The sequence below is a fragment of the Microtus oregoni genome, unplaced genomic scaffold (assembly GCF_018167655.1).
Source record: "Microtus oregoni isolate MIOR12 unplaced genomic scaffold, Mior012 000087F_ref0000451, whole genome shotgun sequence".
Classification (NCBI taxonomy): Eukaryota; Metazoa; Chordata; class Mammalia; order Rodentia; family Cricetidae; genus Microtus; species Microtus oregoni.
This window is the reverse complement of record NW_024544554.1, coordinates 5,016,695-5,022,245: the sequence shown is the minus strand read 5'-3', so window position 1 is coordinate 5,022,245 and position 5,551 is coordinate 5,016,695. Positions and strand designations below refer to the sequence as shown.

At 37.5% G+C, this 5,551-nt stretch overlaps 1 pseudogene; it reads right to left on the bottom strand.

Annotated features, from left to right (window-relative positions):
- Nucleotides 1–486: 486 nt before the first annotated feature.
- On the bottom strand, nt 487–1,807 carry LOC121442213 (annotated as a pseudogene).
- Between the last annotated feature and the right edge of the window lie 3,744 nt (nt 1,808–5,551).

Below are 5,551 nucleotides of genomic sequence, written 5' to 3'. Positions count from 1 at the left end.
CTGACAAAGTCATAAAAAAATCATACTATTAATTATGTAAATACCCACAATACTTTTACGTTAGTGTATATATATGTGTGTTGTATATATATATACATATATATACATATATATGTATATATATATTAATGAAATTTTCCACTCTTAACTTTTTTTTATTTCAAGATAATTTATTTTCAAAATGGGTCACAACATTAGCATCTGGTCCATTCTGCCAAATGTACCAGCTATATACGTTTTTTCAGCAACTGAGAGCACATTTTGGTATAATGTCTGAAAAGTAAATAAAAACCTACATAAAATAAATATCCAAAGTTTCCATAAGAGCACAGGTACATGTGACCTAACTCCTAACCTTCCATAATGCATCTGTGCCAACCCCTACCCTTACAAAGACATTCCAAAACTAGCAGTAATTAAGTTAAATGGTCCCCTAAATCCTTTAATTCAAGCTAAACTTGCAGGTAAGAGCTACAAGATTGGCATCTACACATTGATACTAGTGGAAGCACAGGCTGCTGGGTGACAATGGTCCATCCAGCTCTTTTGGGAACAAGACATGGGCAGAGTGGCATCATCCTGCTCCTCTACTTCTGGTGGGAAGCCATGGCTCTGGATCTGCTTCCTGAGTTGCTATACTGGCCGTGACATTGCACAGTGGACAGAAAGCCTCTAGAATCCATTGAGAGTAGATGCAGCAGCAATGGTGTATGCACCCATGTTTTCCCAGAGCATCTAATCACCCACATGCATTCGAGGCAGGTTACAGCACTAGACAATCCGATCAAGGCCATCACATCTTGGTCCCCAAATGCTGGGTGAGTAATACTTCTCATGTGGTTTAAGTCTCTTAGGAAGCAAGGAATTCACATATGCATGATTGAAAAGAAATACTCCATCATTCACATAACACATGAAAGTTTGCTCATTTGACTCAACATCATCGTCAGAGCTGGTCTGATCTTACCATATGATTTTCTTTGGAAATGATATTGACTGCCAGTGTGAAAGATGACATAGTATCTGCCTGGCTCAGCTGTGACTCTCACCCCAGAGTCTGGTGGGAAATACTTGTCCAGAGCTGGGTTGATCACACTTGTGATCTTTTCAAATTTAAGCTTCCTGTCCTCAGATCCAGGAAAGCCGCCATCAATATCAAGCAGACACATGCAGAAACCAAATTCTGTTCCCATGTCAAAGACACAGCAGGCATTTGGACAGGGCCTGTACAAAGGTCTCAGGATCAGTACTTATGCCTCCACATGGAAGCTGACTGCAATCACATCAATATTTAGTTCCTATCTGGTTCCAGGAGAAGTCTGCTGGTTTTGAGTGTGGCACCAAACTTAAAACTGAGGTAACAAACTGCTCTGGAACCATCAGTGGCAATCCACAAAACTAAGTTTTCCTTTGGATGTGTTCTAGCAGCTATCATCAACTCAACCTAACTGTCGAAAGTCATCAGAGACACTTGCTACATGGATTTGCAGAGATAATCCTCTGTAGAGGCACCCTGAGCCCCTCACGAATCAAGGTTGTTTGCACAGTCAGAACCGGTCCCAATGGCAGCTAGGGTGTTCACTATGACTCTGCTTCCATTGCTTTTGACTGCATAGGGCGTGACATGGGAAAGAGCTTTTAACCATCTTCGATGTTTCTTCTGAATGTCTCCAAGGTCCATGACATAAAAAGCATTATTATCTTCAGAGGAAAATACTTTATTAAATTTTTGGTTCAGAATGTCCTTGGCAGTAAAGCCTTCATTAAAGATATGGCAGTTAAACTCTTCCTTATTAAAGTTGTTCATGGTTCTCCATGTGCCAAAAACAACAACAACAAACAAACAAATGAAAAACAAAAACAAAACCCCAGAGATGGAATTAAATTATTGCCAGTTCCTCACAAGGCAAGCTACCCAGGAACTCTAAACATGGTTTCCTTAGAGCAGTACGTGGACTCTACTGGCAAGCCCCGTGGAGACTCTGTGCTGCTGAACCAACTGGTCAACCTTGTGGTCCAGCGGCCACAGATGCAGTCTGAGGTGGTGCCTAGCTGCTGACTGAGAACTGTTGGTGGCGGCTGCTGCAGGAACTGACCCCCTTCTGGACTTACAATGTGTCCTCTACAAGCCACAGGCCATCTAACAAAAACCCCAACAACCGTCAGGAGAAGTCCTTTTTGTTTGTCAAGGATGTCCAGTAGATTCCCAAACATTACAAGCTATTGCTATTGCCTGTGATTTTTCCCCCAGAGGTGGAAGGTTAGTCTCTATCCTTGAAGATACAATGCACTTCAGAACACAGGCCCTAATGGTCCCTGAGCTGGAATTAACCTGAAATCCTTCTCTTTGAGAGATATCTTTCAAGGTAATGGAAGGTGTCATGCAGATTTCCAAAGAAGAGAAACCACAAACACTCCCACACAGCTACATCACATATGAACCTCAAGGGATACTGGCATAGTAAACAGCAATAAGGATATAGTAACAAGGGTTCAGTAATGGCACACAAACCTTAGTGGTAACAAATAGCTCTCCGAATGTACTTTAGAAGGAAATAATGCCTCACTTTGAAATCCTTCTGAAAATGTACTTTTCATGGTTTCAATAACATGGAGTCAGTCAGGTTCCAAAATTATTACTTAATATATTCCAGAAAAAAAAGCTCATAAGAATGATATTGGATGCTATTATGAGAAGTGTGATAAAATCTATCACATCCATTTCTTCTCATTGAGAAGGTATTTCCTTTGTCTGCTGTGCCTTACTATATATCATTCTATTCTGTGCTACATCACTTAGTGATCAATTTGGTTATTAGATCAATTGTCCTAATATTGCAATCCTTGTGTTATTTTATTCAATAGCAGTCTTGGAGTGCTACTGTTAATTTGGATTTGCTAAAGATAACTTGTTAATAGCCTCCTTTCAGTAAACAAGAAAAAGTGTTCTACCTAAAGAAACTGGAGACATAAACTGAAGGTGCTGAGGTCTGCATGAACAAATCCATATGCAGAAATGTGAAATTAGGAAACTGAAAGTTGTGCTAATTATTTCTCACACTGCCCAAGGTACGTCTGCACCGTATCTACAGTTAGTACAGACAGAAGAGGAATTCGTTACTGCTGTTTGTACTGCTAAGTTTCTGGTAACTTCGTGGGATCTTCAAACATATTCTTGTAGAAAAAGAACCACCCTTTCCCCAAATTACAGGATAGATGGAATCAGTGAAGAAAGGTTCTAGTCTGCAAAGAGCTAGCTTAATTTTCCTCCTTTATCTGGCATGCATCCACTTGACTTGATTGATTTCTTCTGCAGAAGCTGAGCTCCGTCTCTCATTATTTGCTGGCGGTTCACAACAGAAGAAATTTATGAGTCAGTTTGATTGCTAATTTGTAGACCTGATCTACTGTATCAACAGATTTAATTGGTGATCCCACTCTCAGTAAGAAATGCTTGCTCGTGTAAGACAATGAAATCCATTTTTCCAAATCAAAATTCGGAGTCGTTATAACCACTCTATAAAAAGCAAATCTATTGCTTCTACTATATTTGCTTCGACTGTGAATTATGTCATTCAATAGAGAAAGTAATGAAGTTTGCTTGACATGGCTACTTTTTCACAAAGGCATCAGGCTCATTACTCACGTTTCTACTCTATTTCAATCGTATATTGCTTTTGGGTAGGTGGCTTACGAATGATGTCATGTGCAATAGAAACCTGACCTAGGCAGCCTAAGGATTCCCAGATAAAGTTAGCATTGAGCTCCTTTTGTTCACTGGAATTTCTTAATTTATTTGCTTTGAAAGCAATAAATAACATATAAAGTATGAAAATTACATTAACCGATAGTTTTATTTTTTCTTTGTGTATCCATACATGCCTATGTGTATATATACCACATGTTTATAATGCATTCAGTGGCCAGAAAAGGCTATCAGATCCCCTTGAGCTGGAGTTAGAGGTGGTTGTGAGACCCCTTATATAGGTACTGAAAAGGAGACCTTCTGGAAAAGAATCAATCATTCTTGACTATTGAGCCATATCTCTAGTTGAATTGTTTTTTCTTGTTGACTAGAAAAATATCTATAACTCACTGCTGTATAGATATTACTTCATTGCTGCCTACATATATTTTCACCACTACTAGTGTATATGTATTTTCAAATCATGAAGTTAAATTGTTTTCATGGATTATGTGTCATAGTTGAATAATTCTTATCTTTTTATTACTCAACTATGGTAAAGAAAAATCAATTAATGAAGGTGAAATATGAGTGACTATTATAAGCTAAGAATTGTGAGGACAGCAGAGGTATGTATGCAGGATTTAACTTCTGAGCAAGGTAAATGACCATGTTAATCTTAAAAATAAATCTTTAACATACTTTGTTTCTTTATTTTAACTAATGGTCAGTGTTAAATATCTTACAGTTTCTATCTATTTTATGATAGTATAATACACTCATAATCCCAATAAATGTTAACATTACAAATACATCAATTTTATTATAATATTCCACATTTTAAAATTTTATTTATTCCACTTTATGTGTATAAGTATTTTAGCTGAATATATGCATGTTTATGATATGCTTGCCTAGTCACCCTGGATGTCAGGGGAAAGCATCAGATCCCTTTGAACTAGAGTAATGGATGGTAGTGAGCCACCATGTAAGTCCTGGAGACTGAACCCAGGATCACTTCAAGAACAACTATTGCGCTTAACTGCTGAACCCCCTCTCCAGTCCTTATTATCTTTCTAAGGCACACATTCCTGCATAAACTTCCATAACTGTAAGAGTTTCATGTGTAATATCTAAGTCCTATATTTACTGATTTGTTAGTGTTGCTTCATTTATGAATTTATGTATAATACACATACATAGTTATATTAATGAAATAGTGAAAGCAAGAAGGACAGTGAGAGATAATTTCTCCTTTATCACACAAGATAAGTGTGACACACATGCTCTGTACGTGTGGGTCATAATTCTGCACAAGGCAGTCGAGATGTTTCTCTGTGTTCATGATTTGTCCACCCACTGGTCAATCCAATGCTACTTTCACTGACTGCATCTTTCCTCACACAGGCAGAGGAAGCAATTTTTCTTTGCTACAATAGACTATAAGTTCTCTAATGCTTGCTTTACCTCACATATCTTATTAGGACTAGACAAGGGAGGGTACTCACTACTCTGGTTTTTGAGTCATCTCTCCATTATGAATATCACATTCTTCTTTTTGAGCTCAATTATAAAAACTGACTATTGTAGGTCATACTTACTCGTATTTGACAGTGTGTTTGTTTCTATGAATCCAGTCAGTTACGTTTCCTAGAAATTTGCACAGCATATTCTGTCTCTGTATAAAGTTTTCCTTAAGGGTAGATATTTTTTTAAATGTGTGAACATACGATAAAATATAAATATATTTTCTTTTAAAAGCTATTTATTCATACATCACTCCCACTGACTTTAAGCAGCTGTGACTGAACACTGAAACAATTTAATAGTCTGCATTTTAATGTACCTAATTTTATAAAATTAATA